At 44.5% G+C, this 22434-nt stretch overlaps 1 protein-coding gene across 4 annotated transcripts in view; it reads right to left on the reverse strand.

The window, feature by feature from the left end:
• Window positions 1–22224, reverse strand: part of LOC125944739 (cytochrome P450 2J2-like) — a 287966-nt gene extending 265742 nt beyond the window's left edge. For all 4 annotated transcript variants that reach the window (XR_007466424.1, XR_007466425.1, XR_007466426.1 and 1 more), the window contains exons 1-2: window positions 22054–22224; window positions 21297–21373 (exon numbers count right to left, since the gene is read on the reverse strand). The gene's annotated coding sequence lies outside the window, so the exon portion shown is untranslated. The remainder of the gene's footprint in view (window positions 1–21296; window positions 21374–22053) is intronic.
• Between the last annotated feature and the right edge of the window lie 210 nt (window positions 22225–22434).

Raw genomic sequence — 22434 nt, forward strand, 5'->3', positions numbered from 1 at the left:
AATTCACTTGTTAGGATAGCCTAAGAATCAGGCGTGTTATGCCCAATATCTCTATGAACCACGAGATATACGACAGCAATGGCGCTAGCAAACAATTACAGAGTCGTGAGAATTGGTAACATAGCAGCCCTTTTAAAAGTTTATGCAGGCGTTTCCTAATGCAGCAGAACCTATTTTAGTTTGCGGCAACACATGAAGTTTTTAAGCGACAGTGCTTTCAAAAGAACTGACCGTATGCTTTGGCAGAAAAAGAGACAGAGAAGCATCACACACAACAGAATGCTGAACCAACATGGTACGGCATACTGATCTATCTGTTGAAAGGGAGAATTATGTACACAATAAAGCTTGCTCAACGCTACGACTCACGGCACAGCATAGAATCAATGAAATAAGTCCTAAATGCTCTGATACGACGCCCTAAAGCTTACGTTTTCCTACATGCATTCCTTAGATCAATTTTGGCTCGTATTAGTGATGAAGTGCCCCTATCGATCCTGTGAATAATTATATTGACGTTCTGTAGGTATCTTTTCTGTTCCTCAGCTTCAGATTTGTGTTATGAGAGCACCTTAAACATAACCAGCTCTTTACTTTCTTCATCGTAGAGCTAGAGTCGAGAGTGACAGCGCAAGCAGATTCACAAAGTATTCGTTGATACGTTCGATGGCGTTCTTTGTGTGCATATTTAATGGTCACTACAATAAAAAGCCAACCGCGGAACATTTCGACAAGCTTTGGAAACATTCTTTACACAGGACTTTCGAATAATTCGAATAACACTACAAACAGCATACATGTATCGTCTACATTGAACACTGCGCACGGTGTTTTCGTACTATTTCAATGTAGAAAATAGCACAACATTCTATGCAGGTACAATAAACGTAACGTGTTCTGTTATGTATACAATACATAAACCAATATATGCAAGCAACCCAGGTACTGCACTGCATGCAGGTGAACACATGTATGCCGGAATGAATCATTACATTAAAAACCTGAACTCTTTCTGCATTATCAAAAAATTTAAACAGACCAGTTATTGTCATCTATGTTAAGACTTGTGGTCGGAGCCGTTTCAATATGGCACTTGTTATTCACTTGTGTACGTTTGTGTGAACGTGCTGGTCTGTGTGGGTGTGCGTGCATGTATGCGTGTGGGTGTGTGCTGACGTGCGTGCATGCGCGTGTGCGTGTTTGTGTTCGTGCGCGCGTGCGTGTGTGTGTGTTTATTTGGGTGGGTGGGTGTGTATTTTTGGTAAACAGACCTGTCGACGTAAGAAATACTGTTCTCTGTGCTATGCATGAATATTCAAATAACGCCATACCTTGCCTTGGCATCATTCTTCTCCAGAGCTTTCCTAATGGCCTCAGTGCATAGTTGGTTTAATAGCTTGAATATCACAAGTAAATTGCTAACGACATGCAGACATGTGGAGGGAAAGTGAACCACACAAAACACTTTAACCATATTTCGAAATTACTCGACTTCAGTCTCGCTTGAAAGAGAAAGTTTGTTATTGTAATTAAAGACAAGTTCATTACGCGATATAATAATGCAGAAGAAGATTCTACAGTTCTGGACTGCCATGAAATATCCTGACGCAATGTCTGATGCCAGTGTCATTCTGGCACTTCACAGCCATTGTCGCACACTCAGTTTGACTGCCCTTGTCGTACTGTCAATAAGCTGGGCGTCGTCGTTTTCACACAGCTTTTCTAATAACCTGCTCCTTGTGACACAAAGCTTACTGAAAGTATAGTTGTCCGAAAAGGTTGATGACGTCAGTTCAATTTCGCTGACATGTGCGCGGTCTAAATTTGACGGACATAGACGTATTTCAAGGGTAGGCTGTAATTTTAATACCTGTAAGCTTTATATCAGTATAAAGCTGGCTTATACTTTATACTACACCTTTTATCTGACCCGAAAGATAAAACTGTGCCTGGAGAGCTATGAGCGAACCACTTGCCTAGTGCCCTTCTCCAACTCCTATTCTAGGGACAGCGAGGCATGCTTTCCCACTGCTCTGTCCACCTTTCATGCCGGAACGACGCGCCACAGCTGCGCCATTTCGCCCAGTTTCCTCACTGGAAGGTTCGGCCCGCGTGAGCGAACTCGAGTATCCGAGGTCGCTCGACAACCTCTTGACCCTCTCATTAGCAACACATCATGTCACCCAACTCACCAGTCTAGGGACCCAGCGAAGTCCAATGTGTAGATGAAGAAAGTTGGCGCAGTTTCACCTGAAAGGCGAAGCATCAATTGCGATAGCAAATTTGTAGAGAGCTATACGGAGTAATGATAGTAGCTTTATCAGCTGTATAAACTTGGGCATGCAGCAGCACCGGCAACACGCAGAACTGTTGTCGACGCCGTCGGCGTTTTGCCCACGTTCGCACAAAATGCGTGCGGCGTTCGTGAGTGTTGTCGGAGCCTCTGATATAAATAGGCACTTGGTGCCGCAGCTAAACGTCGCCTCCCTTCCCTCCCCCTCCCCCCCACGCCTTTCGTGCGTCAGAAGAAGGCGCGTTTGCTCTACATATATGTTGATTGTAAAGGAGGAAAGAGACGCCTACTTCTGCAGCCCTAAGGGAGAACGGCACAGAACGCCCGTTTGTTCTCCGCCATGCGTTCACTCCCCGTGAAAGCGCGCGTCTCTCGCGTCATTTCACTCGCACATACAGCGTTCGGCGGCGCGCGGCGACGATTTCATCTCCATTGACGTCATACGGAATCTCACGGCGACGGTGACGGCGACGCCGATGGCAGAAATCTGCTTTGGAGTGTCCATATAATTGCTATCACAATAAAATCGAGACAATCCTGTATACGCACGCTCCTCAACATATATATATGTACAACAAACAAATTATTTTCTTCCCATGTACACACCCGGCCTCTCGGTTTTTATCAGCAAATCAATCCCGATAAGAACAGACATGACGTCCTTTGTTGTCTGAAAAGTAAACTCAGCCTAACACTTCTGACCGTAAGAGAACGCTTGTCACAGATGTGTATGCTGTCGGGACTCCTGTCAAAGCAAGGCTTAGCACCATAGAATAAAGGTCTTAGAACCTGTTCACAACATACAAGTTCTATACCACTCTTTTTATTTTCTGACTGCTCATAAAACTCGTTCGAAAATGAGTTGAAATTTTGTACGAAGCTTTCGAAACAATTAACGTTCGGCCATTCCACGCAGTGCACCGAATAGCGCTTTTCCGTGTCCCTCACTACGCCCTTGTTTGATTTTTGCGCACTATATTTGTTTTCCTCAAAATATTTCCTGTATCTTTCTCTGTATTCTTCATAAATTGTAGCTTGCAGCGCCAGCTATATCAGTTAAAACAGCGACCCAAAAGCTTTCCAGCCACGTCATTCATGATAAAGCTGTCTGACCCCCATCAGCCTATCCTACTGGGCATATTACATCATTCGTACAAACAACAAAACATTGAAATGGGCTTCCTCCGGACCCTGGGCAAGACAACAGCCCTATTATTATCGGGAAAATGGCTGAAAAGAATCTCAATAAGTTAACCATATTGCTCAGCCCTCGTGTAGAAGGCTTCCATAATTGGGCCTATGACATATTCAGAATCGGTAAATAAATACATAGAACTTGGTGGACGAATATAAAAAATCCGACTGCAAACTTAGCTGAGGAGGCTAACACATCACAGCCTTGGAATAATATGAATAGCCGTCTAGAATGCACAAAAAGCTTGTTATAATAGGTATGAGGTGCCTATGCTTGCTTGTACTAAATACATGAATGCAGTGCACCGTAATTCAATGTCCGTATGACTTGGCTATATATCATTTCATTTTACTGTCTGTTGGCATTCGGATGATAAATATTTATTGATTTATTTAATTTTTACCTATACATGAAATGCCCGCGTTTCAGGATTTTTCATTATATAGGGTGGCAAAGATGATACGACAGGTTTAGACAAAAAAAAACAATAACAAATGGTTAGAGAACACATATTATCAAACAATCGAGGTGAACTAGAACGATCAGAGTACCGCAACGATTGTCGAAAAAAAGAAAAAGAACGATGTCTGCATGAATTGCTTGTCCAAAGAGCAAAACAAAAAGGCACAAAGAAGCGTCTCACGTCCATGAAAGGGTGTACCGTATTAATTGCCTACCCATACTCGCGTGTGCGTTTGTGTGCGTGCCTGAGCGCATACGTTACATTAAAAGAGCGGAACTCGAATGTATTATCTCAAAATCGGTCCCTTGTTCAATGCACATTTCTCGACACGTGCTTCGACAAGGCACGCTACCACTGCGGCTTTACGCTGCTTCAACAACGCACGCAACAACCCCCAACTCCCACTCATCTCCGGTTTCCAGTAAGGCGATTCCTTGCGTGCACTATGGTCAGTGCTCAAATTAGTTGCGGTGAACCAACGTGTACGGTGAACCGAAGTCTACGCAGCGCCCGTGTTTGTCGTTTGTTTGCTCGTCTACGTGCTTTTCGATGTGTGTTTTGTTAAGATGGTCTACGGTCGTTTGTAAACAATTATTCATTATGCCCATGGAAATTGTGATGCTGCAAACTGCTGTGTTATTTCACACTGTTTACAGCGTGGAGAGCGTACATCACATCCGCTTCAGGCCAGAAATCTAGGCTCTGCCTAGATTTGTGACGTGTATCTCATCTGCGAGAATTTTCTGGGAAAAAGAGAATGGCGTGGACACTTTTAGGGACGCTATTTGTGCACTTCAAAGAATGTGGTTTACATAATGCCTAGACGCTGCTCTTGCAGGTTGTCGTATTATCTTTTCATGGTGGTCTGTCTTTCTCCAGCGTTATACGTACAAACGATCCTGCCAAAAAGCTTCCATGCCCCATTCAGCAGTGGTAACTAAAGTGGCTTTCCGGAGAGATGTTCTCATGAATGCTGAAAGGAAGTAATAACTCTTAGAGCGCATTCATTTTAACTTGTATAAATCACAACGTTCGTATAATCAGTTTCTCAAGAACAAAAGCCGGCAGATTCCACGCGCTGTGTGAATCAATGTTATGCGAAACAGTGTGCGGGGAGTCAACCAAGTTAACGAAACAACCATGCATGAGAGCACCAAGACGTAGGCGGATATTTCATGACCTACTTAACACGCATGCAATGACATTCATGTTATGAGTTCTGAGTAGTCTCTTTAGCTATACACCTAAGAGACCTTAAGGCGTAAGTCTTAGTCATGATCATGACTACGACTTCCACCATCAACCTTTAGCCGTTTCCTTCATTTAGTACCCACGTCCGAATCCATTCAGTGGTTTTTGAGTGCTAATCTTTTTCGCTGAGTCATTGTCATTTTGCTGAGTCATGCTCATGACTATGACCTCTACCATCATCCTTTAATGTTTCCTTTACTTAGTACCAACGTCCGTACCCATTTCAGTGGTTTTTTAGTGTTAATCTTTTCTCGCGCAGTCATTGTCGTTTTTGCTCAGTCATGGTCATGGCTATGACTTTTACCAACATCCTTTAGTGCTTTCCTCACTTTGTACCCACGTCCGAACCCATTTCAGTAGTTTTTGAGTGTTAATCTTTTTCTCTGCGTCATTGTCATGATCTACACGACACGCATGTCACGACATTTAGGTCATGACCTGTCACTTAGGTTCATCATAGACTCCTGTCATATTGTGCCCATTTTGGTACCTACCAAGTTGACGAAACGACCATGAGAGCAAAAAGACGTAGGCGGCTGTTTCATGACCTACATGACACGCATGTCATGATATCCATGTCGTGACATGTCATTTGTATTCGTCCTATACTCTGGTCATAGTATGTCAATTTTGGTACATACCAAGTTTACGAAACTATCATGAGAACACAAAGACGTAGGCAGCTAGATAGATTAGATAGATAGATAGATAGATAGATAGATAGATAGATAGATAGATAGATAGATAGATAGATAGATAGATAGATAGATAGATAGATAGATAGATAGATAGATAGATAGATAGATAGATAGATACTGTCAAAGTAGCAAATGTTCGCCAAGAAATGCTTCGCGTTTAAAGAAAGGCTAACCGACTTGATTTTCTAGGCACGAATAGAACGCTGCTTCGGTAAACAATTGAAAGGTTTCCCGTCTAGTAACTCCTGCGTTCCGTCCTAAGAAATCATCAACAAATAACAACAAAACAGCTGAACTAGCACAATAAGCACTAATATTGCTCCTGATACAGTATTTCGACAAACTATACGCCGTGTATGAAAACCTATAAATTGACTTGCATACAACGTTTGACTTCAAAAATGTATCAGTCTGAGGAGATCGTTGAGTTTAAGCTTTGGCCGCACACTGACTAGCTCCTACAATCTGAAAAGCGTCCCACATTTTGGAGAAGTTACAGGCGTCTTTGTTCCTTTCATGCCCTCATTACACAGTTCGCAAGAACACAAATGAAAAATGAAAATTTGACATCATAATAACAAAAGGTGGAGGTATGAAGAATATTAGGGCGGACACCAAATTTGCTTTTAGGCAAGCATTACGCGTTGTCTCTAGCTAGATTCCAGCATATTCTTATGCCAAAATTACCTTTACGATGAATATTACGTCTCAGTGTGCACTTTTGTGAAGGACTTCACCCGGTATAGCCACTAGCGCATCTCGAAAGTCATTTGGTTTTCCCCTTTGATATTTCTCAGGTGTTTAGGTTTTAGAATAAGCGAACCAATTACAGCGGAACACTCTTCATTTTTATTGGGCTAATCAGTGAGACAAAATGAATCTGAAGCTCCTCATTCTGAGTTCGTGGAGTAGCGCTAAACAGTGCTTTGTAGGTTATGCATACCTGCCCCCCATTTATGCGGAGAAAAGCATTTAGCGAAAATATACCGCGTGGTGAGCTAGTTTATTTTACATACCAAATTCCATGTGGGGACCTTTCTCATTATGCAGATCTTCGTGTAGAATATGTTGGTGTATTGTTCTAGACTTCCTGCCTAATATGTTAATGTGGTTCAAAAATATTCTAGGTGGGCTATCTTTTTTTCTAACGAATGTCTGACAAACAACGATCACTTTATTATTTTATCTTTGCTTGAACCTAGTATTTGAACCATGTATTTTTAGGGTATATTTTTCATGTTCTGCCTACTTCATCCTGCCTCAAACTGCGCTCTTTCTTCCAGCATATGCTCTCGCACTGCTTTCTGTCGCCTATCAATCGCTTCCGTATCTCCTTGTCCCACCAGCAACAAACGTTTTGCTTCACATTCCTCATTTCTGTCTTCATTACACTTAGAAGCTTACTACATTCCCCTTATTTCCTTTGTATTTTTCTGTTTCTCGACTGTTGTGACTATATTTGTTGTTTGCTTAGCCCTCAAATTTGGATTGGCGATTATTCGCTCCTTGCTCTCTTTCCCAATTATATATTAAAATGACGCGTTTACGGTAACTGCCTATGCTCCTACATCTTCCTCGTCAATGACGATTTCTCTCTTATTGCCACAAATTCCTTTTGTAATCAGACAGTAATAGATGGTCGATTGCTCATTTCCGGCTTCCCATGCCCGACACCTGGTCCGATGACTGGAACGCCTCAGGCGGCGCCAGCCTCGTGGCGCCAGCCTGAGGTTAGGACGTGTAGACACCTGGTCGCCAGGACGCTGTTCGTTCTGTCCAGTAGGCGTTGTCTTGCGTGCTGTGTCACGCCAACATGCCACCCCCGTTTATGCTTGAAACCATGCTTAAGAACACCGTCCGAAGGGTTCAAGCGAAATTCTAAACCCTGCTATCGCTGTCGGTGCTCCACCCTACAGACGAAACTGCCGATAAATTTTACCTCATTAGCACATGGATATCGTTTATGACTATATGGAACCATCACAGCCTGTGTGACAGCGTCCACACAGTGAGTTCCATGTTTCAAATTATTTCCTTCATTTTATTTCTTTTTTCTTTCTGTCATACCCCTTCTCGTCTTCCGCATTAGAGGGTAGGCAACCAAAGATACCCCCTGGTTAACCTCCCTGGCTTTCGTTTGATTTTATCTCCCTCTCTTCTGAAAAGGCTTTATTTACTTTCAAAAGCCGTGAGGAGAGCTCTGCAGTTATAATTTTATTTCCTGTGCGCGTATGTTTTATGCACATGCAAATAGTACCGGGTCAAGGAATAGGCAGTGTTGAATTCGGCGTGAAATATTCTGGATGGCACTCTTTTTTGGAGATACAATATATCGTTAACATTAATGCGTGTTTCGAAGACTTCTGTATGTCGGAAAAAAATTTGACAAATTCACAACTAGCAATCATGGAAGAAACATAAACCGCGCCGCCACTCGTGAAAGCAGGAAACTGCAATCGCAAATGAGCTGCATAATTCCTTTGTGATTCTTCCGAAATAATGGAGTTCTCGTAATACCTATTTATTTGTGATTAATGATCTTCTTCAGGCACTTCCTACCTCTCCAGTTCAAAAGCATCCTAGCAGTTTCATTTAATAACGAAGGGATTTCCACTGCGAAAGCTGCCGCTTGGCTGCGTAAGAGAACACGGTTCCTGACCGGTTAATCATTACCTCTCTCTCTCGCCTAATTAAAAGATCGTGACAGATATACATATAAGGTAACACGAAGGCTGCAATATGGCAGAACCAGCCTGTGTGCTCAATTTACCCTCTGTGAAGCTCTCGGGCAGCTTTTATGATAATCGTGCGCTAACTCAAAGCGATTCCTGCCGTTCCGGTCCGACTGTAGTAAGGCGATTCCGTTTATTAACACGCCGGGCAGCAAACGATGCCGCCCGGCCTGTTTCTGCTTGGCTGAGCAAAAGAACATGGTCCACGACATGTTAATTAGTTGCTTTGTGCCACCATCTCTTTAACGGAACAAAGTCCTAGTTCGGGCTTGCTCTTACGAGAGGTGATTTCATTAGTATCCCTCGTGCATACTGAAATCAGTTACGCAGAATACGCTGCGGTGACGGCTGTAGAAGTGTCTGCACAATTCGCACTCTCTAAGAAAGGCACAAATAATTGAATTACATATTTTTCATTTTTCGTATAGCTTTTGCTAAATATTGAAGGTGATAACAGCAGATCAAATATGAGCCCATGTAAGGGGAAAATATGCATATCCAATGCAGATGTTAGAATGTGTTTGAAGCAAAGCTTTTATAAAGCGATGAAAAAAATGTTTAACACAACTAAATGTGATGCCTACAAATGTTTATTTAAGCGACGCCGTCCTGTCCTACCATCTCCTGGTTTCGCACGGATCGGTTGGCCGGTCGTTAGCTGGTCGGGTTCTGACCATATTGATTCCAACTTCCTCTTTAAAAAAAAATAAGCTCTACTAGCGCCGGGATCCGAACTTGGGCCACCCTATACAACAGCCCGGTGTATCAACCGGTAACTAACGCTTCTTTGCTTTCTTTATCACAGGCAAAACAAAACTGAAAACATATAACAGAGCGAACATCCCTTCTTTGCTTTCTTTATCACAGGCAAAACAAAACTGAAAACATATAACAGAGCGAACATCCGCTACACACACCAAAACTCTGGCAAACAGCACTTAACGCTTCTTTTAAAGCGAAGCTTTCTTTGCCTCTTCCTTCCACTTTTCCATTTTTTTTTATGATTTAATAAACGTATTTCTCTCTCTCTCTCTCCACTTTTCCAGTGATGTTGCTACTGTTGTCTTGCACGCCGCGTCGAGAGGTGGTTCAGAGCGTATATATACGTGACAGGGGCTTGGCAAAAAGGAGAAAGGCAATGCGAAAGGCTTGTTCGGAGCTTTCCATCGCGTCGCATGTGTAAAATGCCCTCTGGAGCTCCCTGGGCGTCACCACGATACCCTCTTGATAGCTGTAATTGTCCGTGACCCCCCCCCCCCCTCCCTTACCGAATAAAAAAACGTTGCGGGAACTGCAGCCCATACCTTGTTACTAACGTGCTAACGTGCAAGTCCGGAGGAGAGATAAATGAAATGACAGAGGGGGCGCAGAAAGAGAAGGCAGAGAATGGGTAGAATACAGGGTGTCACGAAACGAGTTCATAGCAGCCTTTCCACTCTTCGGTCACACTTTTCATGCATGGGGGAAAGGCGGAAGAGGGAAAAGGTGACGTAAAAAAGCAAGGAAACGCTACTATTAGACACTACACTGGTTGCGGGCAAACTGAAGGTACGGTATGCTACGCTTCCGCTATTTCTGAAAAATAAAAAAACATGCAAATTTGTCAAACGGACAACTGAGCCGGGACGCACGGACGCCAAGCTGCATTAAAGCACCGTAGCGTCTAGGCGACACTACGGAAGCGGTCGCGCTTCAAGTCAACACTTCTGTACCCACTGTGGTAGCTTTGCGGCTATCGGCATTGCCCGACGTCGCGGGTTTGATCCCGACGGCGACAGCTGCATTTCGACGGCGCCTAAATTCAAAAACTGTAAGCTTGCAATAGGCCGCGCAACGCTCAAGACACAGCGAAGCTGGCCGATTGTTTGCGTCTCTTGGTTGTAGCTAGATTGAACTTGGCTATGACGAGGTTTAAACTTAGTTGTAGCTAGGTCTATGCTCGTGCACGTCATCTGTGCTAGTACTGGAAAGGCTGCGGTAGTTCTGGAAAGGTGCGCGGCACCATCACGCCACCGCCGCGCTATCGCTGCCGCCACAGCTGGTATGACGTCACGCTCCCCCGCACTGTTGCGCTACCGCCACGCACCTTTCGAGTACTACCGAAGCCTTTCCAGAACTAGCACAGATGACGTACACGTGTATAGGCCTAGCTACAGCCAAGTTAAAACCTCGACATAGCCAAGTTCAACCTAGCTACAACCACGAGACGCAATCAATCGTACAGCTACACCGTGTCTTGAGCGTGGCGCAGCCTAGTACAAGCTTTCGCCTTTTTTTTTCTTCTGGCTCAGCGCGCCGCGGAGAGAAGAGAGGCGGGAGTAGGGGAGGGAGGGAGCTGGTGAGGAGGAGCCGACGTGCGCATGCGCCGTCCTCCTGGGTGTCGCCGCCCCCCTGGTTGCCATGGCTACAGCATGGCAGTTTCTTGATACGAACCACACATTACGGCTGGCTTAAACAACTTCGCTGTTAAAAACGCTCGTGCACTTAGATTTAGGTGCACGTTGCAGAACTACAGGGTGTGAAAATTATTCCAGAGTCCGCCACTACAGCGTGCCTCATTATCCAATTATGGTTTTGGCCCATACAGCCCCATAATTCAATTAATGTTGAAGACCTCGGTCACGATGCGATCTGCCATGTGAGGCAATGACCTTCTCATGGTTTATGAGTCATGGTGCACAGCAAACACGTCTCACTGTGTGTTCCGTGTACTATACGCTTACAAAGAGCAGGGGTGCACGCAAAGAGCAAAGGTAACCTTTACCGTCAATTCACCACTGTCATGTTCTGCGAAACGTTGAAGAAATTGAACATTAATTCGGCGTCAACATCACCGCTAATTAGTGTCAATCAAAGCAAACAACACAAATAGCTTCGCTTACACCGATGCCCACAGTTCATGGGATACGCGTAATTTCTCTTGCATGGTATTTATACCATGCAATACTAGCTGAGAAGTATCTTCCGGTTACACGGCGAGGCGTTCCTTTTCATTATTGAAACGTGCTACTCAGGTCGCGGTCAATCTTCCCAAGAAGCACTAAAATGGTACTAAGGATAATACCCTTGCGAATACAGGATATCAATATGAATTAAATTTGATTTGCACGCAAAGATCTTTAAGCTGGATGATTATATGAATCAAATGAGTCGTTGATGAAATTGTAAGTTGGGCGTTTCGATCGAACACACTGTTTTTCACAGCCTGTGCATTCCGATGAGTAGAAACATGTAAAGCGGTATATCGTCAGGACTAATTGGCCCCAAGTATTGCACGAAATCAGAATTTAAATAACAGTCCTTTTGAAGATTTTATTGAAGCACATCCCAAAGATGGCTCTTAAATCCTTTATAAAATTCACCTGAGTTTCCAACAAGACATGGAGTTTTGCAAACGCCGCTGATGACGTGGTTCTACTTCTTTCAGAGTAAAAGAACCACTTTGTGATGACAGGTTCTTTTCTTTTATGGTTTAAGACGGCCTCAGAGAACACCATTGAGGACAAAACCGTTTGTTGGAAAACGCACACACAAACTTTTAATAAAGCTAAAGCGAAAAGTAACCCATAAAACAAACACTCAATGAAAAACTCAGAATAAGATACACACTTGGAGCTAGAACGCTAACGATAGCAGGCAAGTTCGGGTGGGCCGCGAGTGTGTGGGCGCACAACAGTCTCGACACGAAGCGGAGACGAGATGATTCAAGAAGCACCGTCGGTCTCACCAAAAGGTGGTATGTTGGACCGTTGAACGAACGATCAGAGCGCGACAGCTATGGCTTGGCGAGAGAAATCTGGCGGCTGGGTGGCACGGGCAGACGGCGGCGGAGTTCTCGCCCGCTAGCTGTGCGATGAACTCGGGCCCGTAGCCCGACTGTTCACGATCTGCCCACGGGCGCAGAAGCTCGCCAGCCTCGGGCAGCAGTTCACGATCGGGTAGAGTGGCGGCGCCCAGGAACGGGTTGGCAGGAGGCCCCGGTCGGGTGAAGGCCTGGTGGCTCGGGTCTGGAACCCGACGGCCCGTCTTCAACTCCCGGTCCGGTGGCCGACCTTCTCCTGGCGTCGCTTCCTGGAACTCCTTCCCCCCCCCCCCCCCTCTTCTGCCAGCGCGCCTCGCTTTTCTACCCCTCTGGCCGATTCGTCTTTTGCTCATTGGCCGCTCGAAGGTTCGTAGTCTCTTGCGATTGGATGCCTCTTTTTTTGTTTTTGTCGCGTGTTCACGTGCTGGACAGTCAACGACGTTGTCGTCTTTCAACCCACACAGAATTCGCCTCCGCGCGCGCACTCCTTGTCAGCTGCTTGTTTTATGTTCATTCACTGCACCGTGTCGCGCACTTCACACACTTACAGCAGAACACTCTTCATCTGTTATTGGTCTAATCGGAGAAACAAAAAGGGTTTGAAATTTTGGAGTCTCAGTACGTGGAGTTGGCTTAAACAGTGGTCTGTGTTCTCAAAGTGTGTCATATCATCCACACTTGTTACCAAGGTGGCATAAAATTTTAATTCCGCAATATATTTTAACTTTGCGGGGCGATGTTCATCTAGCCAAGCCTGACTGGTTGGTTTCTCTGAAGTCAATTCACGACTGTTACGCGAGCACATACCGGTGCCTCTGTAGCGTTCCGTGTCATGTTTTCGGAGCTGACATTTATTGCTAGCAATTCCTTCAATACATAAACCATGCACCTCGGACTAAAGACTTTACAGTCTATTCTCAAGCATCTTTCCTTCGGTATTTCTATAAAACAACTTTGAAGTGCTTAGTTCTATAGCGAACGTGCGCACGTCTTGCCTAAACAGCACCCACGCAACAAAGAAAGGCAAAGAAGTATTCAAAGAAATCCTCAAAGGATCGCACGCACAGATGCGAATTCGGTATCACTGACGACTGCGGAATTAAGTTTTCTAAGCGCCAAATGGCGCTTAGAAAAAACATCTGAATTTTTATCTAGTCGGGATATAACTACACAATGTTCTGAAAATGATACTGGTTCAGTAGAACAAGACAGCCCACGGGAAAAGAGCATTGTAGAAACGTAAATTCTATCGACATTTGCATGGGAGCTTATATAAATGTGCGCACAAGAACAATTTGTCTGGTGTGAGGCGCCAATGTCGATGTGTTCAGCCATTCCAGTAATCCGAGATAACAAATCCCCACTCCCATCCCTGTGAATTTTGTTCCTTGCACGGTCATTAACTTTACAAACGTAACTAAACTCTATCATGAGTACAGTATTTCTATCACAGTCCAACAACGGAGCGATATTTTGTCATTATTTATTGTTTGAAATCGAAGAACATAGTTGCGCTCCCACGCGCTATACACTGTTGATCTGAGAGCATGGCTCGCCTTCCTATCAATCAAAAACCGAAAGACAACGACTGACCTACGCCAAATAGTGTTGAGGTATGCAAACAAAGTTTTGTTTTAATAAACCATATCACTTTAGCATTTTCCAATGAAACATCACATATATCATTAGCGTTCGTACAATTGTCGTGTCAGTGGGAGTCAACAGCGAATCTAAGGTACATAACAGCAACAACATAAGGAATTTGCGGGTCATCGAGTCTATTGCGTGAACAATGATGGTGTAGCATATTGCCTACATCATATTTGTTCTGAAAATGTGACAAAATTCCTTCTGTAAGGCAATTTCGCATGGTAATCAAATATAGCTCGTCTTTCTGCTTTATTCATGAGACAAAGAGCGTGTATGGATAAGTTTTAACGTCAATTTTATTCAAAAGAAGAAAGAATGTGAGAACAATAAGCGAAATCGTGAATCACGACGTAGTATCTATAGGTATTTCATTGTTGGCATGTTATGGAAGCAAAATACCTTTCATTTTTGCTGACGCGCTACTTTAGTATTGCGCATGCTGCCGAACTTTCTTTTACGGAGCCGGAATCCGGATGCCGAAGATGCGCCTCTGTGTTTCGGGAATTTCTCTCAGCAGCATGCATCAACCGCGTCAACTCATCGAATACTAAACTATAATCATTCACATCTTATGAATTCAGTGCAAGCTCAACCCTTTAAACTTTTAGCGCTTCAGTGGCGCTTCGAGATTGTGCGATCCAAAGCACTATTTCTCACGTCATCCTGCATATAAAAAGCAATTCGCCTCCGATATGGCATCAAGGCAATGAACGAAAACGATTGGCTGGTAGATCTACACTATTTATCTTTCATTTGGATAGCGCCAGATTTGTCAATGCATACCTACGTTCTCATCGACTTTTTCTTAGTGCATACTCTCGCAAACTGCAGGTAACGCACCCTCTTTACAGTAGCGTGGAAGTAAATACGATGGCTCACGATGGCTAGTCCTTATTAATTACCGGCGTGTCCTTGAAGTGTGCCTAAATGGATACAAAAGGCAAATTCTTAGACAATGAAGAATGTTAAAAAGCCAACCCAGAAACCTCGAAGCGCTTGTTTCGTTCCAACAAAAGACTTCATCTAAGATAAAATTGCGTCTGAAGGAGAGAGAGAGAAATAAGGTTTATTGGTACAATGATTCTTATTGCTGAGCATGATGGTCGTATCCTTTCGCTGACCTTCCGCTTCCAATGTATTGCCCTCTATGCATGGTCCGCGAGCCATTTCTTACATGTAGGGTCTGGGCTGAGCAGGGTGGCCTCCCATTGCGCCGCGGGTCTATTGTCCGGCGTTATGCTTTTGAGTTTTGAGTTAGGTGCAGGACCACATGGTGTGGAGTAAATCTCGCGCGCGATCCTGGTGCGGGCATTATGCGTTGGATAAATGTCCGGGTAATACTTGCGTTGGGTTACAGGGTCTGGAAGTGTGTTTCTGTGGATATGTCGGAGTAACACCGCCTCCGTTCTGGTGAGCGAGGGGTGAGGAGTAGGAACCACATACCTTAGCGCAGTTCGAATCGTCCGCCCTCGAGCGTGAAGTGATGATGTTACATACGCCATCACGGTCTTTTACTGCCGTTGGGCATTAAAACGGCTTACCACAGACGGCGCTACGGTTTTTTGCGCAGAACGCAGTCACGCGGCCCTGGAGAAACCGAGCGAAGACAGAACTTCGGATTCGCCGCTGCAGCTGCTCTTGGTCAAGTCGCGTGGACCACTCAGGAAACCCGCTGCGTCACATGGATATGGTATTCACTGTTACTTGTAGTTTGTGTGAGTTTCGCAGGCCACAAGAACCAGCGCAGCACTGGGTGATAACAAATCTACTGAAACGTGAAAGCGCAGGCGGCAAAGTCGAGCGGAAAAGAAACCTTTTGACCACCAGTGCCGTTGTTAGTGGCAACGTCAATAAGTTTTTTTTTTGTTTGTTTTTAGGCGCAATCTTCTATGTCTCACTGATTCGTCCATGAGCGCCAAAAACGCACTGCAGGAAAGCCAGCTTACACAATAGAACTATCTGCGCATCTGCGCACACAATCGTAGAACACTGCAGCTGACATTCGCAGTTGTACCGGTAAGAACCATGGAAACTGCCAGACGAACCCAGATGAACTGCATATATCTGCATTGCATTAAGCGCGTCACGCAATTAATTCCCGGCCGTCACCATGGGTAGGCCGCGGGTGCAGCGCACGGCAGAAAAAGAGGCTGCCGTATGCGAACGTAAGCGCGAGCGCAATCGTGCCCGTATGGCCGATCCCGTGTATCGGCAACGCCATGCAGTGCGTGAAAGTGTGAGCGTGTGCGTGTAATCAACGGCTACATGATCTAAAATAAAGGCTATGAAGCTTAACGAAATGTGTCTTAATTTAACTTCAACGTTAAAGAAATGCAATCTTAAACAAGCAATCAAATCACATATATATGCATCGTGGTCGCTCACCATTTCATGGGTGCGTTGCGCGGCCATTGGCTTTGGACTTTGACTTTGATTCAGTTTGCATGGGCAAAAGCTTCGCGTTCAACCATCGTTCTTTAAGAAAGGGGCTTTAATTTTTCTATCTAATAACTGCTAGTAACTATCTAATATGCATGGCTCTTATCTGATGCGATCGTCTTTCGCCGGATGTCCCGTACGCTACATGTGACGCTGGGATAGATAAATGGTGATAATTGCTTGCAGAGGGGGGTGCGCATCATGCCTATTACGCGCACGTGGTGAATGAAACAAACTACATAGGATAAACACAGCGCAGATAGACAGGCACGGTTGGGATGCACCTGTTTTATCGCTAAGTAAATATCGACAACAATGTTTTAATTGGACTACCTCGCTGGTAATATGTGCGATCTTGTGATGGCAATCATTCTTGTGTGGTCTTGTGCGCTCTTTTTTTTAAGAAAGTTTTTTTTTTCTAAATGTTGAGTAGAACTGGGCAAGCAGCATTTTCTTCAGTCTTATAAAGGAATGTAATGATCTCTTTATTACGAGTGGTTCCGTGCTAGTGGAGGAATTTTAAAGAAGAGTGGCTACGTAACCAGGCTAGTACCCAAATGTTGTGTGGGAGTCTCAAATCGTATGCTGTATTTTTTCTAAATATTATTGCATTAGCAATTACATGGACACTCCAAGTGCATTTGTGCCTTCACCGTTGCCGTCGTCGTAGCCATCGCCACGATGTTGCGTATGAAGTGAGAACACGATAACATCGTCGCCGCGTGCCGTACGCTGTAGGTGCGAGTGAAAGCTTGCGAGGGTCAGCCGACAATCGTGGCACAATCTCGCGTGTGGGATGGAGAAAGGCGGGACGGAAGCGCGCCGTCTTGTGTTGCAAGCGAGACAGAGGGGGTGGCGAAAGCGGCGGGAGGGGGGCGTTCTACACCGGTGGTTGCTGCTTACGTCGCGGCCGCGCGGGCGCCGTATCTTGACAGCGATTTGCGACGTGGACAAGGTACGCCTAGTGCCGGTAGTTTCGTTTGCGCTGTGCTTTCAACGTTTCGTTTTCGTTAAAGCGAAAGGCGAAAGGTCAATTCGCTCACTGCTGCTGCCGCGCTTCCTGACCGCAACGTTTTGATAGCGAGTTTCCGCGGTCATCGAGCAAGAGGTGTTCATGTTTACCTGTGCGTGCGTGACACCATGCTTGTTAATTTATTTATTAAGGTGATGTATGGGAGTTTATGCGGCAATAAAATAACCTTACTTCGTATAGCTGTCTATAACTTTGCTATCGCAATCGATGCTTCATATTTTGGGTGAAACTGCGACTTTTTTTCGATTATTTAACCTATATTCACTATAGTATTGACGCCTTAGACGTTCTCGAATATCAATCTCACTAGCGTGAATTATCATTACCCTTTAATATCTTTTACCTGATGATTGCATAAATGAACAAGGCTTTCCTTGAAGTGTATTCGATATGCTCAGCCAAATGATGCCTAAATAAAATCTGTAATTTAAGAACGTCGACGATATATCTATAAATCTCAGACTTAACTGCGAATACGAATACCTATGACCTCGGATGTCCATGCATGTGTTTACATCAACTTGCGAAATATCGTGTTATCGTACTAGGCTGCCAATTCTGCGCGCGGCACTTTACTAGAGGAACTTTCTTGCCCCGCAAGTCCTCGTCATACTGCATCTGTTTTCTTTTTTCGCTCTGCGGAATACGTCATTGTCATGCCCGGAGCGACCCATCAGTGCTCTCCGTCGGGCCAGAACAGTGCCCAGTACACTCTAATTACGTGATCGGCAATCCGATGCGGCTCCTGGGCAAAACGAAACTTCAAAGTGTATCTTACTTTTTTCTTTTATTTTTCGTCCCAAGAATATTTCTGCGGGTCCTAACAAGCAGGCTCGGCCTCATTATTTTTCTTGCACAACTATCTCTTGCCAGGACGACACAATATCAGGTTGCAATGCATGCAGTATCAGCAATCAATCAAAAGTGCAGCGTCTGGCCGAGATGTCTTTGAGCCCGCGTGGTCGCTTACGACAGTGCGGCAGCATACTTACAGTGGCTGTCACAATTTTTGCTAAATGTTTAATATATGTATACGTATATAAAGGGTGTTCATTTTTAAGTTTTACGGAATTTTTTAGAAATCGCCTGAGGCAGGTAGCATAATTTTTATCATTGAGCTGGGTTATTCAATGAGGTGGACGTTAGTAGCAAGAGAAATCCAAACACATTCAACCAAATAAAAAAAGTACTAATTAACTTCTTAGATAATTACTATACGACACATATTGAAATTTACGAATTGTAGCCGGTGATCATGTCAGGCACATCTACTTCGAATGAATTTCCTGAATGACACCAGTTTGGCGATATGCGCTATCAAACTCGCCCTAAAAATGCAGTGTTCCACTTACTTTTTTTACCAAAATGCTGTTTTATACATGCAAGCACAAAAGTAACTGAAACACCCATGTATTTTGTCCCACACTTTGGGAAATAATATCTCGAGACTGGTGTCATTCTGGACATTCATTTCAAGTGGTGCGTCTTTCAATCTCGCCAGCTACAATTCGTAAATTGCAATATGTGTCGTAAGGTAATTATCTAAGATGTTTATTAGTCAATTTTGGTTAATTAGTTCAATGTGTGTTTCGATTTCTCGTGCTACTAATGTCCGCCTCTACGAATAACCCGGAGCTCAAGGAAAAGAATTATGCTACCGGCCACCGGCGATTTTAAAAATTCTGTAAAGCTTAATTTTGAACACCCGGTATATATATATATATATATATATATATATATATATATATGTGTGTGTGTGTGTGTGTGTGTATATATATAAAACTTTTAAGTTGGATGACAAGCACTTTGTGCACATCAACGCCACATCAAGCAAGACGAAAATTGGTCTCAGCTAGCACAGATATTCATGGGTGTTCCAGAGCCGGAGTTTTCCTTTTCTGTAAGCTGCGAGGTAAAACGCCCGTTTTACAAAATGTTTATTGCCAATGTACATTTTAGATCTTGAGGCATTGTGAGCAATAATTTTAACCATTTTCTAATTTTATTATGGTCGTCATTGTCATTGCCACAATGTGAAGAAAAGTTCTCAATCATATCCACCAAGATTTCAACCCATGTTAGTGAACCAATGTGCATTTTGAAGTCGAGAACGCACACCTGTGAAGTATAGCGTAACAGAACTGGGAAATTCATGCAATGCTTATCGCACCACATAAATTACGGAAGCAGTGGCGTCTGCGCAAGTATTTTGGAGGCCAGAACCAGGAATAGCGTAGTGGACGAGTATTACATTATGTGTATCGCTGGCACATAGGTCTGCTGTTTGATTACGTTCACCTACCACGGGGGAACTGGACAGGTACTCAACGGTTATAAGGGATTCATTGGGAAAGGGGGGTGAGGTAGTATACAATGTATCAATTTGAAGCACAGGAATCTGAAAAAAAGTAGAACTACCGCAGTGGGCAGGAACTACATAATGTGCATCGCATGCAAACTTTTCTTGACACGGTAAAGCGGTGAGATTGCGCAGAATTCTTCGTTGCCGTGCTCGTGAAAGCAGCGTCGGCAGCACATGACAATGATCATAGTAACCCTCAAGCATGGTACACCCACAATGAAGGAATCACCGGGAATAAATTGGTTGGTGGAAAATAACATCGAAATTAAGCATCGACAACCTCGATGCCAAAAACGCAACAACTGCAGCGACAATACCACGTTGTTTACAGAGGAGTTCAGCATATCCACAGCCGGATAGTGTCCTATATAGCATCACTGCAAATGTACAGGGAAAATGAATTCACTAAGATCTCGTAGGTCACACTGTATCATTTCACTCGGGACATCGGTTGTAGTAGAAGGTTTCGCTTCAGCCTTATGTTTTTCCCAGGTGGGGGCTTAAAAACAAATTGTCGAGCATCCAAAGCAAGCGCCCTTTCACAGAGCCGCTCTCATCTTGACTCCAGCACATCAAGGACTACCAGGCAACGAAATGGCTCATGCCGCTGCTCGAGGATTCACGGACCGAGTGGGCGGAAATGTCGGCCTTACCCTAGAACAAAATGATTCCCAACAACAGACCAATAGAGACGCACTCATCACATTCCATGAAATTTGCACACATTACAAACACCAACGCCTAACGTACCCACCTCTCTCTGTGTCGAGCACGCGCCAGAGAGAAATATTGTGGCACCATCTACAAACTCGCACTTTTCTTACCTCACGCACTTTGCACTTATTCTTTCCCGACACATACCCGACACCCAAGTGTCGCTTCTTCCCTGTCCAGACAGCAGATCTCTCCCATATCATGTGGAAATGCCCCATCAAATATCCCCCCCACCCCCGCAACCTCAAACCATTAATTAGAAGTGAGGAGCTGTGGGAGACTGCCCTGCGCAGCTCCGATCCCACCCTGCAGGACCGAGTCCTCAGGTGGGCTGAGGAGGTAGCGGAGGCCTACCACGACTGGTAGGCGGACGTCTGGCCGCAGAAGGTGCTAAGACTGGAGCACACAGGCCTCCCTCTCTCCCCCCCGGCCCCTCCCCTTTCTTAAAAAGGGAAATAAAAGTTCATTCATTCATTCATTCATTCATTCATTCATTCATTCATTCATTCACAGAGCCACTACTTCGTAACCTACGGCCTAAACATTGCTTTGCACAAAAGCTGAATGGTGTAAGGGGACTTTATATTAGAAGGTCCGTTCAAATGCAACTAAGATGCCCAACAATCTCAGATAGTAAATGAATTCAAGACATTCTAAAACATACCAAGTCATACGCCAGGACAAGTTGCTCCAAATACTTTGCTGTGTCCCGACACATGGACGTATACTGAGGCCACGATGCTGCAAGATGAACGTGAACTCGATTCAGGAAAGTGCATAGATGACGTGACACACGCACAGAGTGACAACAGTCAAACCCGGGATTCAGCACACGAGACGTGCAAAGATAAGTATGGCACACGAATTAGACAAGAAGTGCGCAAAAATACAAATGGTGGAAGGCAGTATAGTGCTCGCCTAACTGCATACCCACTGTGGTACATAGGTGTCTTAGTCTTCATAGTGTTTATGAAGTTCCTACTGAGAGCAAGTACTCTGATGTCACATTCGCTAGCCCCTTTATTTGCTCCATATTTAGTTTTCTATAAAGTTTTTCAGTTCAACGTTTTCAGAAAGTATGCAAAGTATACAGTACGCATGAGTTAGAGGTATAATATTGTTACGAGGAAAGACCTTCGGGGATAGACCTTCGCTACGGGTGCTGGCAGATAGCAGTTGACGACATGGACCGTAAAAAGACCACATTTATTACTCCTGACGGCCTCTATCACTTTAAAGTGATGCCGTTCGGCTTATATAATGCCCAGGCTACATTTGAACGTATAATTGACGCTCTCCTTCACGGTTTTAAGTGTTCAATCTGCCTGTGCTACCTCGGTGATGTTATTGTCTTTTCACCAACTTTTACAACGCACCTCCATCCAAAATGTTACGAGGAAAGAGGTTTAAAATATACTTACAGGATATGTACAATGCGGTTACTTGCACACGAAGCAAAAAAGATGGAAAACAATTCTTGCGACATCAGAGAGCGTCGTCGTCTTCCGTACTGTACTCAGCTTCGTCTCGAGCAGCGCTTGGTAACAATACGATCATGCCCCAAAACGCATCTGTCACTGAGAAAAGCCGAGCGGTTGGGTAGACCACCGCTTGGCCTCGCCACAGTCATGCAGGCAGACATGCAGGCAGGTAGAAAGTAAGGAAGATAGACAGGCAGGCAGACGAGAAGCGTTCTAGAATCCACATGCAGCTGTCACTCTAAAAGCTTCCTGCAACCATTGTTGTTGACAGTTTTACTCCGCCGTTCAAATCCCCACCATTTAAGCGAACTCTGCGACAAA

This window comes from Dermacentor silvarum, chromosome 4, assembly GCF_013339745.2.
Source record: "Dermacentor silvarum isolate Dsil-2018 chromosome 4, BIME_Dsil_1.4, whole genome shotgun sequence".
In the NCBI taxonomy this organism is placed as follows: domain Eukaryota; kingdom Metazoa; phylum Arthropoda; class Arachnida; order Ixodida; family Ixodidae; genus Dermacentor; species Dermacentor silvarum.